Here is a 728-nt window from a genome sequence, read left to right as displayed (position 1 = left end):
TGAGGTAACCCAGACCCAGAAAGACAAATATGTATGTACTCGCTCATAAGTGGATACCAGACAAAAAGCAAAGGAAAACCAGCCTACAGTTCACAGCCCCAGACAAGCTAGAGCCCTCTTCCGGAAACAGACGGAAGCCGATGTAGAAATCCACAGCTAATCACTGGGCAAACAGAGGGACGAGTGTAATATGAACAAAGGGCTCAAGCCCATGATGTGGAAACCCACAGAATCAGATATTCTAAACTAGTGGAAGATGACAAACTGGACCTACATCAGGGAAACCTGAACCTGCATAGAACTGAATAAGGCCCCTGGACACAGGTGACAAGGGTGTGGCTTGGATCATATATGGGGCCACCGACAGTGGGACCAGAATCTAACCATAATGCATGAACTGACTTTGTAGAGCCCATTCTCTTTGGAGAGATACTTTGCTCAGACTAGGTGTGGAAGGGGGGAGGGCAGGGGAGGTCCGCCTCAAGGAGGTGATGGGACAGACTTAGTTGACTTCCCAAGGGAGGCCCTAACCTCTCTGGGTAGATGGAAGGTGGGGTGGGAGGAAGGGGAAAGAGCAGGAGAGGAGGGAGAAGAAACTGGGATTGGGATGTAAAAAATAAAGAAAAAACAAAGTTGAGGAAAGAGAGAAAGAGAAGGAGAGAGAGATGGAAGGGGGAAGGGAGGGAGGGAGGGAGGGAGGGAGGGAGGGAGGGAGGGAGGGAGGGGTG

General features: G+C 50.5%; 1 protein-coding gene and 1 long non-coding RNA gene across 4 annotated transcripts in view; one reads left to right on the top strand and one right to left on the bottom strand.

The window, feature by feature from the left end:
• Window positions 1-728, bottom strand: part of Prim2 (DNA primase subunit 2) — a 174818-nt gene that overhangs the window by 90249 nt on the left and 83841 nt on the right. The window lies entirely within an intron of this gene.
• Window positions 1-728, top strand: part of LOC126497004 (uncharacterized) — a 22174-nt gene that overhangs the window by 1652 nt on the left and 19794 nt on the right. For 2 of the 3 annotated variants that reach the window (XR_007590499.1, XR_007590501.1), the window contains exon 1: window positions 160-324. The exons of the other annotated variant lie outside the window; for it this stretch is intronic. This is a non-coding gene — a long non-coding RNA (uncharacterized lncRNA). Of the gene's footprint in view, window positions 1-159; window positions 325-728 lie in introns of those variants that run through there. 3 annotated transcript variants of the gene reach the window in all.

Source organism: Alexandromys fortis, unplaced genomic scaffold (assembly GCF_014885135.2).
Source record: "Alexandromys fortis isolate MF-2015 unplaced genomic scaffold, M_Fortis_MF-2015_v1.1 scaffold_20, whole genome shotgun sequence".
Lineage (NCBI taxonomy): Eukaryota > Metazoa > Chordata > Mammalia > Rodentia > Cricetidae > Alexandromys > Alexandromys fortis.
Note: the sequence above shows the minus strand (reverse complement) of the source record. Positions and strands in the feature narration are given on the sequence as shown.